Genomic DNA, 12,901 nt, shown 5'->3' with positions numbered 1-12,901 from the left:
GCCTACTTTTCCTACTGAAAAAAACAGTGCTGAAAAGGCTACTTTTCAGCATTCTTTTCGGTGCTGAAAAGTAGCACTTTTCAGTACTGTTTTGGTAGTCATCAATCGAACAACCCAGTCTGTTCATGCCATTTGTGCTTATTTGCGCGGCGTGTGAGTCGAGACGAGTCGTTCTAATCTCGGGTGATGTGAGGTGACTAATGTTAATCCAATGCGAGCGAGTCGACAATTGTCCTCGTTTGACTCGTCTTGCCTCACATGCCGCGCAGAATAAGCATAATTGCATCTGATGCTAGATCCGTTGTGAGATCTGATTCCGACAGGGACTGTCCATTAACCACGTGATCAGTTTTTTTGGGATTCCAGGCCCTCCCTTCCCCCTCGTAGTTATTTGTCCATGCACAAATTTATAAAATTTGTATGGATCGTGATCATTGATTTATGGACGACCCCACACAGGCTGGGGATTCTGATTTGGAATCGAATAGTCCAACGTTTGTAGACAGCTGCTGTTTGTGCTGTCTTACCTGATATCGATGGGAGCGTGAAAACTTGTGACATTCATGGGTAGGTACAACTGTATTACAGCCTACGTGATTGAAAAATACTGAATTGATACTACGCATGGATGTGTGCCCATCTGGGTTCTATTGAAATGTTTGTTTGTGCTTTTAGAGTTCATCCAGCTGAAATGGCATTTTTCGAATCAGTAAAAAATGTTGTAGGCAACTCGTTGCAAAACTCGATTTTTTCAGCACTCATTGTATTTATCCAACTCGGCGAGCCTCGTTGGATGAATGTACTACTCGTGCTGAAAAAATCATCATTTTGCAACTTGTTGCCTAAATAACTATTTTGCAATTCCGTTGCAAATCAATTAACTTTTCATTGAGAAGTTGATCAACATAACGGCCTACTTTTCCTACTGAAAAAAACAGTGCTGAAAAGTGCTACTTTTCAGCACTCTTTTCGGTGCTGAAAAGTAGCACTTTTCAGTACTGTTTTGGTAGGCATCAACCGAACAACCCAGTCTCTTCATGCTATTTGTGCTTATTTGCGCGGCGTGTGAGTCGAGACGAGTCATTCTCACCTCGGGTGATGTGAGGTGACTAATGTTAATCCAATGGGAGTGAGTCGATAATTGTCCCTCATTCGACTCGTCCCTCATTCGACATGCCGCGCAGAATAAGCCTAATTGCATCTGTTTCTAGATTCGTTGTGCGATCTGATTCTGACAGGGGCAGTCCATTAATCACGTCATCAGTTTTTTTTGGGATTCCAGGCCCCCCCTTCCCTCCTCGTGGTCATTTGTCCATACACAAATTTATAAAATTCGTATGGATCGTGATCATTGGCCAGACCCTCCCTCTCCCCATGAATGACCATGTGATTTATGGACGACCCCACACAGGCTGGCGATTCTGATTTGGAATCGAATAGTCCAACATTTGTGCTGTGCTGTCTTACCTGATATCGATGGGAGCGTGAAAACTTGTGACATTCATGGGTAGAGGTACTACTGTACCACAGCCTACGTGATTGAAAAATATTGAATTGATACTACGCATGGATGTGGGTTCTCTCGAAATGGTTGTTTGTGCTTTTAGAGTTCATCCAGCTGAAATAGCATTTTTCGAAATAGCAAAAAATGTTGTAGGCAACTCGTTGCAAAACTCGATTTTTTCAGCACTCGTTGTAATTATCCAACTCGGCGAGCCTCGTTGGATAAATGTACCACTCGTGCTGAAAAAATCATCATTTTGCAACTTGTTGCCTAAATAACTATTTTGCTATTTCGTAGAAGACCATTTGAGGGTATCAGAAATTATATCGGAATGCATTCACCATTATTTTACAATTTCTGAAACATTGTTGTGCTATGATTCATTACGCAACTCAATACAGTTGCGTAATGAAAAAGCGTTGCGTAATGAATCATTACAGCACTGGTTTCAGTTAGGTAATGACTATTCCCGCACTGCATACTTCAGAACAGGAAAGAAGGCCGTTTCATGACAGATTGGCGTGATGAAAATCAGCCTATTACGATGAGAAATTGCAAAAACAATGTTATGTACTTCCCGATATGTTTTCTGATACAGTGAGATTTCGTTTCTTGGCAACAAAGTCGAAATTTTCAGTTGTCAAAAACGGAACCTGTTTCCTCTAATTTTATTTCAAAAAATATCATTGGAATGTTGTTACATCATCCTTACGGAACTATATGAAGTCCAGACTTTGGAACGATCAACTTTTTGTAGCAGGGTTCCGTAGGGTAGGACTAAACAATGATATTAATTGTGACATACGATTCACATACTTTTTATCGATATCTACTATGCGTATGTATGGGCTATGTAAAAATAATGATCGCATAAGTGACCTTTATACAAGAACTCGCAATTTCCTCAAAACTATATAAAAATACAGCAATGCAATAAATTGGATGATGGATAAATAATGTCAAAGGATACAAACATTAGTGGAATTAAATGGTATAGTACTAGATTCGATTTTCATTTATTTATATGTATCCCACTAAACAGTTCAGAGATGTATTGACACAAATAAGCTTCTTATCATTTTAATTCAAACAAGAGCTTTAACTGTTTTTTTAGAATTTGAGCTTGATATATATTATAGATCAACTAGATATAAATAGGAATGGTGAGGTGCTCGTTGGTGATACACAGGAACCCACTAGGAAGCTGAACCATCTCTCTAGGAATCCACAGGAACCCACCTGAATTTGCTTACGATTCCGAAAGAAATTGACGTATGCCCAAAAATTCGCTAGGAATTTTAAGGATTTCGTTTAGATTTATAACATCCCGCTGTTATATTTGACGGATTTCACGCCAACTCGACACGCGATTGGCAGCACCCCTTCAGAATTCAATGAAACTTTCTCGATGTCAAAAGTATGTGAAACTAAGATACTTTGCATATTTTGTTTTTTTCAAAATCGATTTAGACTAACATTTGGAGAGGGTCCTTTTTTATAAACTCGTATAACTCAAAAACGGTAAGACCTACAAAAAAGTGTTGTATGGGGGGCTGACGTGAAATTTCCTGACGTTTGAGAAAAAAAATTGAAAAAATAAAAATCATTTTCTACACTGAAAAAAAAATGATTCAAAACTTTAAAGTCGAGTTTAAAAAAACGGCCACTTCAGATTTTGATCATCCTTAAGCAAAAAGTTTTGTAATAAAATTTACTTAAAGTCGTCCATACATTGCAAATTGGGCATTAGAATGATGCAAATTTTGAAATTTTAGCTCCCCTACGCTTAAACGATTTTAATTATGGTAAATAGCATCCTCCCAAAGTTTGAAGTGATTCAGATGAAATTTGACTGTGCACACGCCATTTGAAGCTTATATGGAGATTACTATGGAAAACGTCAATCTTTTGTGTCCAGCCCTCTATCTCTTCGTCATAATATTTTAAGGAAAAGTGTACACACTCATCTCATGTGAAAACTTCCTAGCTACAACTTTGCCAAAGACCACATTTTGATTGGACGTCAGGATAAATTGTTATTCATCACCATAAAGTTGGTTTGCATGTAGCACGCTTCACCAACTGTTCGGCTGGCAACAGTGGTGCTCCTGGCGTGAAGAATAGATCAAAGTAATCCAGGCTACTATGTTCTACAGCAAAAAAGCAGTGTTGCTCTGAAAGTAATTGAATGATCATCTCAGCATGATAATTACTTTGTAATCAATAATAACAAATTATCCTTACATCTCATCAAAAGGTGGTCTTCAGCAAAGTTGTAGCTGGGAAGTTTTCACATGAGATGAGTGTGAACACTTTTCCTTAAAATATTATGACGAAGAGATAGAGGGCTGGACACAAAAGATTGGCGTTTTCCATAGTAATCTCCATATAAACTTCAAATGGCGTGTGCACAGTCAAATTTCTTCCGAATAACTTCAAATTTTGGGAGGACCATTTTCATCATAATTGACATCGTTTAAGCATAGGGGAGCAAAACCTTCAAAATTTGCATAAGTTTATTGGGCATATTTTAGAGAAAAAAGTTTTTCTAACATCGATTTTTTTTAGTCCAAAATGATTTTTTTGTTTTATTTTTATTTCGCTTTAAATAGTCTAGTATGATCATATTTTCAAGTGATAAATGAGTTTTAATCACAAAATAGATCATATATGTTTTATTGGGAGTAATTAAAAGAAATAAATCGGAATTATACAGAGTTTTTTTAATTAAATTCAATTGATCTCGCACCAAACCGCTTATGAGAAAATCAACTCCGTCTAACAATCCGATGGGTTTTTTATGGTTGGAAAGATATCACAATAATATTCAATTTCTTATTTGGTCAAAGCCAATCTTAACAGGTGTCTGGAAAGGGTCAAATTATGCTTGTGAAAAAAGTCGTGGTTTGTTTTTATTTTTATTATTTCTATACCTCCTAAAACGTAGTATCTGCACATGAATATTTACATTATTTATGGGCTTTACTAAATAAATTGAATATATTTGGTTCATCCTCTGAATTGGTATACCGTTTGGCTGCAATTTGTGTATCACTAATAGGCATAAAACAATGATATTTTTGGGTACCAGAGACAGTTTTAACCTTATCAAAAAATTCCACCAATTCCTCTGACATTTTAACATATTGTTCATTAGATATATAACAGAAATTTAATTTGATGATACATGTATCAGTTTGTTTCACTGCCCAGTCGAATAGTTCTCGCGGAGTTGCGATTGTGTTTCCATAGTATTTTACAAGACTTGCTCTTTTTTCCATTCGCTTGAGAGTGCCACCAATAGCGTCACAGGGGCCTTTGCCATGGGATGTTGCAAAAAAGTGCCACTCTGCTTCCAATCCATGTATTTTCTTGAAATTCATAAGCTGACAATTTTTTTTTTATTTTTATAATGAGCTGCAGCTCCATCTGACTTAAAAATAACTTTTGATTTGTTTAACAAAATTCATCAATTTTGAAATAAATAGCTGAACTGCTACTGTGTCATGGGTCTGATATTATAATAAAACTAACATTTTCCAATTTATTATCTTTTTTATGGTAAATCTAGAATTGGTGTATTGTTGCTTGGGAATTATTCCAGTGATATCCTTCAGCAGCGTTATAATTTCCAGAAAAGTCGCTAATTACCAGTATTTAACCTTGTCTTAAGGAGTTTTTTTTTGTTTCGTAGAAAAGCAGACTGTTATTTGCAAATAAAATCATGAGCTATGAGCTTATCAACTTTTTTAGGTAGATAACAATACAAACATATTCATTATTTCTTATTCATCTGGCGTTTAACGCAGGTACGTTTAGTAAGTTTTTTTTCACAAAACTTTTTCTAGAAGATAATTTAATGGGGTATGGATAAGGTTGTTACTTTTAAATGTTTGCAATGCTGTTGTGATACCTTTCAAACCATAAAAAACCATAAAAATCCGTCGGATTGTTAGACGGAGTTGATTTTCTCATAGGCAGAGGCGAAATTCATTGATTGCCTATTCTCAATAAAAAATACAATCTATTTTCTGATTCAAACTCATTTATCACTTGAAAACACAATCATATTTGACAGTTTAAAACAAATTCTTTGAAAAAATAAATTTCAGTTTGGGACTTAAAAATTTTGAAGTTAGAAAACTTTTTTCCCTAAAATATGCTCAATTTGCAATGTATGGACGACTTTTAGTAAATTTAATTACGAAACTTTTTGCTTAAGGATGATCAAAATTTGAAATGGCCGTTCTTTTTAAATCGACTTTAAAGTTTTGAATATTTTTTTCCAGTGTAGAAAATGTGTTTTTATTTCTTCAATATTTTTCTCTAAAACTTCAGGAAATTTCACGACAGTCCCCCATACAACACTTTTTTGTAGGTCTTATCGTTTTCGAGTTACACGGGTTTATAAAAAAAGGAAAAAAAAACTTTGACCCTTTTCAAATGTTAGTCTAGATCGATTTTGAAAAAAACAAAGTATGTAAAGTATCTTAGTTTCACATAGTTTTCACACCCAGAAAGTTTCATTGAATTCGGAAGGGGTACTGCCAATCCCTTTGTCGAGATGGCGTGAAATCCGTCAAACGCATTATCGATCATCACATCTATGATGTTTATTTGGCAAACATTCCTCTTCATGTGAATCAACATAGTCGAAATCGAGAAAGCATTCGCTCAGAAGCAATCCTGCTCACCTGATATGTAATTGTCCAGTTTTTGCGCAAATTCGATTCCAATTACTTGGTAAACACTTAATGCGTGAAATTGAACTCAGAAGCCTGGATCTTTAGGACATTCTGTTACCCTCAACCCGCTGGGGTAATGAGCTATAGGCTCTCTTTACGCTCATGCGTTTTGCAGTGCCCCTTTAAGACGTTGTACTAACCCATTGTGGTATGGAATTACATGCTTTTATTCAAGGCGAGTCCAATTCTCTATGGGACACCTTAGAGAATCGGACACGCCTTGCTTTTATTTCTCTTATGCGATCTCTCCTCTTCAAGAGACCCCACTCACTCCTATTTCCTCCCATATGTCCCTTCCCTTTCCTTTTCCATCGGGTAGATGATGAAATAGGCTCAAATATGGCGATGGCACAAATCTCCCAACTGGTGGGGAACGTGCCGGAGCCGGTCTTCTGATACCTGATACCACCTGGAATTTGCTTATAGGGTATCCCAGAAAGTAGGGGCACGACTTTGATAATGATAATCACAATTCTTTTCCAAACAAATAACTATTTTAATATTTTTTTCTATTTTTCCTTGGGGCATTTAAAATGATGTTAGTAAAAATTCGGTTTGATAAAATAACCTTTAAAATTGATTTTTTTTTTTGGTTTTTGGAAATCATTTTTTATTTAACCAGCACAGACCCTACTCTTGGGTTTTGATGGAACATAACTGGTAATAAATGTTTTTATCAATATTTTTCGATGTCGTGAGCTCAAGTACATTGTTTCTAAGATGTTCCACAAGATTTTTTGTTTGAAATTTTTTTTGGCTTTGCTAGGAAACATTTGACAAAATAGTAAAATACTTAAAAATCGCTAGTTTTTCGCTCCACGTAAGATAACTTCACTAAATCATAGCTTTTCAGGTATTTTTAATATAAATAAAAATAATTCATTTCAAATTTGCTCATTTCAAATATCTATACTTTTGGATAGGCAACAAAGATTTATTTTTTTACATGTTTGATCGGATATACAAGGACTTAGTTATGACCCGACTACAGCTACAGAGTACAGCTAAAACTTGATTTTTAGTTTCTCTTTAAATTTCATATACTTAAGTTTATAATTTCTAATAAGTCTGATTAATCGTATCGGCTATGATGAACTTTTTTATTAGTTTTTTTTATTGTACTTATTTTATGACCTAGCTCAAATTGTGTATAAAAAAAGTCGCTCAGATATAACGCGATTTGTGCAAAAGTGTTGAGAGAAGCTTCCAGAAATGTAACACCATCAATAAACAGGTAGCGAAAAAATCGCTCAAAATTCACAATCTGCTCTTGATAAGTGCAAAAATGAAATGTGTGAAATTCAGATTATTATCTGCACTAGTTTCAAGATGGCAGTATGGTATACTTTCTCGGACACCCTATACTATACCGAAAGATGGATAGGTACCGCCGTTCCCTTGAATCAAAACGGTAATTAAATCAGTTTCCTAGAAAGATTGTACGAAACATCCCCATAATTCTCAGGATTCCTGGAAAACCTTACTGTCCACTAAGAATCTCCAGATCCCATCCAGTATCCTTTAGAATCCGCTAGAAATTCTCAGAAGTCCACTAGAACATCTTAGGATCCCGCAAAAAAAACCTTCAGAATCCAGTTAGGAATCTTCTAAACCCAGTTAACGATCCCCAGCATTTTGATTACTATAGTATTCTTGATTATAAATCTTGATATTGCACGCACCTGAGCACCACTATTAAAGAATGTTGGCTTTTGTTCTACGCATATTTGTCCCACGGTCTATAAGGTTTTCATTAAAACTTCAGTCGTCGCGCTGTTGTATTTTGTAAACACTGCTGAAAAATCCTCGCTTTTCGTTCACAACAGCAGCGCGGTGGTTCTGACGATAGCAAACCGCGCGACGACTGGAAGGTTAAACATGGAACAAGTAGGCGTAGAATGGCAATTGGATCGTCTCTTTAAAAAAAACCGAACGTCATACATAATTTATTTATTTATTTATTTATTTATTTACAGCTATCGAGTTTAAAAAAATCGCACAGACTAATTCTTAAAATCTAATTCTTGATTTGAAAGCTAGTTTACTTATTCTAAATTCGTAATGTTGATTCACATCGTTAAAAGATTTACAGCAAACATAAAGTGGATTATTCTGACCGTATTGCGTTCTATGCGTGGAGCGTCGAAAGAATTCCGTTCTGCGAGTAGTTCTTGCTGGGGACGTTAAAACGAAGTCGCGTCAACAGTTCAGGACAGTCGATGTTGTTTTCGAGGAGATCAAAGATGAAAAGTCGTTGTAAATAAGTTCTAGGGTAGATGTACCAATAGTGGAGGTACTAAGCACTATTAAACTTCATTTAACCGCCTAAATTCAAGAAGCGCAATTAATGTACATGTTAGTGTTGTAACGGGAAGTAACGACCATTGGCTTAATGAGAAAAAATATTTCATCGCAGTAATCCACGGCATGTCAGTGGAAAATAATACCTCCACTATTGGTACACTGTTCCTTTAGTTGCGGTATATTTTTAATGTGTGTTCCTATAGTTGCGGAATCCGTGGTTTTCTTATGGGATCCTCCACTATAGGAACACTTTACCGCAACTATTGGTACAAGCAATAACAGTTTTAGCAATTTTAGTGATATTTCATCAGTTTTAGAGCAATTTGAACGCTCTTTTAAACTATTTCGTGTATCAACAAGCCAATACGTCGATTGGCAGTGTCGGTTCTGTAGCTAGTTTAATGAAATCAGTGAAAACGGCACTACCGCAACTATAGGAACACCCACAACTAAGGGAACACTTACCCTACACAGTTAAAAATAATGAAGATCACACGTCATGTAAACTTCATTTATGCGGTGTAAACATGACATCATGTAAATTTAAGTCTGAAATCATGTAAAAATGTGTTATATGTCATGTAATCACTCAGAATCCTGCTAATTGAAGTTTACATGACATATCATTTAAATATTCATGATAATCCACGCTCCAATTATGTGCATTATATGTCTCAGAAATTTACACGTTTCGTTCGAACTGTGTACGGGTTTTCAATGTGGGCAGGTTGATCAGTGCACACCGGTGTTCGTAGGGAGGTAGGTGAGGCCGATTCCTCCATGGAAGCCGTCGAAGCGCAAATCTGATAAACGCCTTCTGCACTCGTTCGAGTCGCTCTACATGCACTGCATGATATGGAGTCCATATAACTACCCCATACCCGAGAATACTGCGCACTAGTGATATGTACAGTGTTTTGAGGCAGTAAACGTCTTTAAATTCACGAGCATAGCGTTTTATGATGCCCAATATAGCGAACGATTTGGCAACGACTGATGAAATGTGCTCGGTGAAACGTAGTTTACTGTCCAGCAGAATACCAAGATCCTTTATTAGTGAGACTCTGTTCAAAGAGCAATCCTTCATCGCGTAGCTGAAAACTATCGGAGAGCGAATGCGCGCGAAGGTGATTCTGTTACATTTCTGTACATTCACCTCCATTCCGTTCCTTTCACACCATCTCAAAACGTGCTCGATGTCCACTTGTAAGGCACAACAGTCCACTAGAGATGATATAACGCGGAAAATTTTCAAATCGTCAGCGTACATTGTTTTGGAAGACATTAATTCACTGCAGAGATCGTTCACAAAAAGCACAAAGAGAAGCGGTCCAAGATGGCTCCCTTGGGGGACCGCGAAAGTAACCTGAAAAGGATCTGACTTAACCGCCCCAAGCTTCACGGATGCAAAACGGCCGCTGAGGTAAGAAGAGATCCATTTTGTCAACCAGTCAGGGAATCCAATACGTTTGAGTTTTTCAACAGCAAGGTGATGTGGAACTTGGTCGAAAGCCTTCGAAATATCAATATACACCGCATCGATTTGTTGTCGTTTCTCTAAATTTTCGATTAGCGTTGCCACATAGTTCATGAGATTCGTAGTTGTTGAACGTTTTTTAATAAATCCGTGTTGTTCATTCATAATGACGTTTTGCACCGCTGGGTAAACTAGATACAACACTAAGCTTTCGAAAACTTTAGCTAGGCAGCCTAAAATGGAGATTCCTCTGTACTTTCGAACGTCGTGTAAGTGATAAGTGCATCTTTCCACCTTGATGGAAAAGTATTTTCGGCAAGTTAACGATTACATACATAATATTAATGTTGCTATAAATTTTGAACACATATAAATCAACATACATTACCCACATAAAGTACAAAATTGTAGCGCAATAGAGCGGTTCCACGCGAAATCGTCCATAAAATGCTAAAATCTGACATGTACCATTCCGATTTGGATGAAACTGCGCAGATGTATTAAGTATTGCGGCGCTCATTTTAAATCCACATCCAGCGGCGGCGGTAACGCGCAGAAGATATGCGCGCAATTCAAACGCAACGTCAAAATTCAAGTAGGCTTGGATTTTTTCGTTCTTCATGGACGCAAATGTTTCAAATTTGCTAAACCTGAAACAATTGGTGATTTTTTTTATCACTGCGACGGTATATCGACATTTCCAGATAATCGCATTACGTGGATTTATCTTGCAGAGCACAATATATGAGACGAAAATTATCTCATATAATTGGGGATCGTTTAGAATCGAGAGTAACTTCTGATAAGGGCGTATGTATTATTGGCACCACCATTTAAAAAAAAAATTGTACCTCGGAAACCGTTTGTTATAAAGAAATAGTGTCTGAGGAGAGATGGTAGACAATCAAATAGGCTTTGTAAAAATAATATACACTGAAAAAAAAACTTTTACTTTTATGAAAAAATCGAATTTAAACCTTAAAACACCAATTGCAAAAAATAGGTATCTTCGATTTTTTTCAAATTTTTTCTGTAAAATTTCAATGTAAAACCAGATGTTTTAAGCACAGTTTCAACATGGTGCAATCTAAAATAAAAAAGTTTTTCTAAGAGTAACTTTTGGTGCATTTCTGAAAATTCAATTTCTGGCCGTAGAAAAGACGTTTTGATGCTGTAATATGATTCTTCATCCAAAAACAATTCAAAATGCTAATAACAATGATCTTCTTAAAACTAGCTGTTCTCTAGATATTAAGGATTCAATTATATTAATATCATAAAACTTAAGAAAATACGCCCGTTTCATAAGTTACTCCAGATACTCCACCAACAATGTTACGTTTATCTCTTTCCACATTAATATCCCATGTTTTAAGGGCAGTTTCAACATGGTGTAATTTAAAATTAAAAAAAAAATTCTAAGGGCAACTTTTGATGTATTTCTGAAAATTCAATATGATTTTTTATCCAAAAACAATTCAAAATTCTAATATCAATGATCTTCCTATAAGTTACCGCTTCAATATATTTGAGATTGAATTATATTTATATCATAAAACTTAAGAAAATACGCCCGTTTCTTGCATTATTCCAGATGCTCCATCAACAATGTTACGTTAATCTCTTCCCACATTAATATCCCATCTACTTTTTCTTTGACATTTAGACGGTTGGATGAACTGTTCGAAAGATACAGGATGATTGTTGGAATATTGTTGAGAATTAATATAAGTATTACCACAGACAAACAGACGCAACACTGGATAAATTTCCATCGCCACGAATTTAACGATCAGTTTAAAATACAACAGTTGTCAAGTTCACAACCAGAGGCGCGCACGTCACTTTCCTTCGTGTTTGACATTTCACACTACCGCTACCTGTTGGACATGTGGCACAAAAAGTTATTTCGAGCGCTTCATCAACTACTGTTTTCATTGCCTCCGTATTTGTCTTGGTTTGTTTGACGGATCATTTTGGAGGGATTGGTGGCGGCTAATAATATTGTTACATATTGTTATTGTTACTTCTCAACAATTCGTTTATTTGTGTAAGTGTCAAAGATAAAGTTGATGGGATATTATTGCGCATTTCATTCACCACTGGACTCCGCAGTTAGTTTTTATAAGTGAGGGAAGGAAAATAAAAGTGCAATTCTGCATCCAATCTTGTTGATGTCTTCAGCGCACTCATTCATTATAAATCGTAGAATAAGTGCGCTGAAGACACCAACAAGATTTGATGCAGGATCGCACTTTTACTTAAATTCTCGCACTTATGAAAACTGACTGCGCAGTCCAGTGGTGAACGAAATACCTAATAATGTGGGAAGTGATTAACGTAACATTGTTGATGGAGCATCTGGAATAATGTAAGAAACGGGCGTATTTTCTTAAGTTTTATGATATTAATATAATTCAATCCCAAATATCTTGAAGCGGTTACTTACAGGAAGATCATTGATATTAGAATTTTGAATTGTTTTTGGATAAAGAATCATATTGCAGCATCAAAACGCCTTTTCTATAATCAGAAATTGAATTTTCAGGAATACACCAAAAGTTGCCCTTAGAAAAACTTTTTTATTTTAAATTGCACCATGTTGAAACTGCCCTTTAAACATGGGATATTAATGTGGAAAGAGATAAACGTAACATTGTTGGTGGAGCATCTGGAGTAACTTATGAAACGGGCGTATTTTCTTAAGTTTTATGATATTAATATAATTGAATCCTAAATATCTTGAAAACGGCTAGTTTTAGGAAGATTATTGTTATTAGCATTTTGAATTGTTTTTGCATGAAGAATCATATTACAGCATCAAAACGTCTTTTCTACGGCCAGAAATTGAATTTTCAGAAATGCACCAAA

Source organism: Aedes aegypti, chromosome 2 (genome assembly GCF_002204515.2).
Source record: "Aedes aegypti strain LVP_AGWG chromosome 2, AaegL5.0 Primary Assembly, whole genome shotgun sequence".
NCBI classification, from domain to species: Eukaryota; Metazoa; Arthropoda; class Insecta; order Diptera; family Culicidae; genus Aedes; species Aedes aegypti.
This window is presented reverse-complemented; position numbering follows the sequence as displayed.